The sequence below is a fragment of the Delphinus delphis genome, chromosome 7 (genome assembly GCF_949987515.2).
Source record: "Delphinus delphis chromosome 7, mDelDel1.2, whole genome shotgun sequence".
In the NCBI taxonomy this organism is placed as follows: Eukaryota; Metazoa; Chordata; class Mammalia; order Artiodactyla; family Delphinidae; genus Delphinus; species Delphinus delphis.
The window spans coordinates 3,009,908-3,011,159 of NC_082689.1; positions in this window are offsets into that span (position 1 = coordinate 3,009,908).

The window sequence follows — 1,252 nt, forward strand, 5'->3', positions numbered from 1 at the left end:
TGACGGCAACAGCGTACGGGATGCTCCCAGCTGCCTGGGGTTGGTGCCCTGCTCATTAGAACCTGCTCCTTAAAATACTGACACAGGCTGGTGTCCCTGTCACCCCAGGACAGAGACCCCTCATACGGGACCTCAGCCCACCCTCGCCAGGACGCTGGGAATGGGCGGTGAGTGCCATACCCCCATTTCACAGATGAGGAGGTGGAGGCTCTGAGGGGCTAAGGATGCCGCCTCTGCTGTTTCGGCCGAGCTGAGCTGAGGACTGGGTCTTGCCCACCAGGTGGGGCCCTCGCTCTCTACGGGCACAGGTGGGAAGGCCGGCTAGGAATGGATCTTTATTTAGCAAACTCACGTCAGGTGTCCACCCTGCAGGAGGGTCTGGAGATGGAGCCATTGCCAGCGCTGCCCCCGAGCCCGGCCCTGGCAGCTCCGACTGTATATTTTCCTGATCATCCCTCCCTGTGACAGCCTCAAGTCAGCTGGCTGGGAGGACCCTCTGTTCCATCCCACATCTTGTCTGAGCCGTCCAAGCTCTGCAGGCACGTAGGAACACCACAAGAGACCCCTATCCCAACGGGTCTGTCTGCAGGGAGGCGGCGGCCCGTAGGAGATTCCTGAAACCTCTCCCCAGCACACTGCCTGCTGGGGCCACGGCACGGCTGCAAGACACCTCTCCCCTAAAGCCCCTTGGTTTCCCTCCCTGACCCAGAGAATTCGGGAGTCTGGTCTCTTGCCCGTCGAATCCCGTTCTCTCCGACCCCCAGCTCCTCTGCAACTTCACAGGTGGGGAAAGGGGACAGAAGAGGGGAAGGGGCATGGCCCAAGGTCACCAGAAGGAACCAAGGCAGGACCCAAGGAGGGCAGACAGAGGCTCAGGACGCGACCAGAGCCACCGGCACCAGAAGCACTGAGAGAAGGGACACCCAGGCGACTCTGGAAGGAGGACCAAGGGGAAACCCGGGCTGGAATCACAGGTGCCTGAAGGAAGACTGGGCAGAAGGGCGTGGGCCGAGATGGCGAGTCATCCAACTTCGGGGCCGACTGGGGGACTGACTTTCGGGCCAGCGGTGAGAAGGGCTCTGAAGCTGATTCCCGCCAGGGGGCAGACCTGGAGGGTGGCAACTAGCACGCTGAGGATCCGCCGGCCTGCCCTCAAGGCTCACCTGGCCACCAGGTGGGCGAAAGGAAAAGAGGAGAGGACCAAAACCACACCGGAAGCCCCGTTGGTAGGAAGGCAGGCTGCCAGCCCATC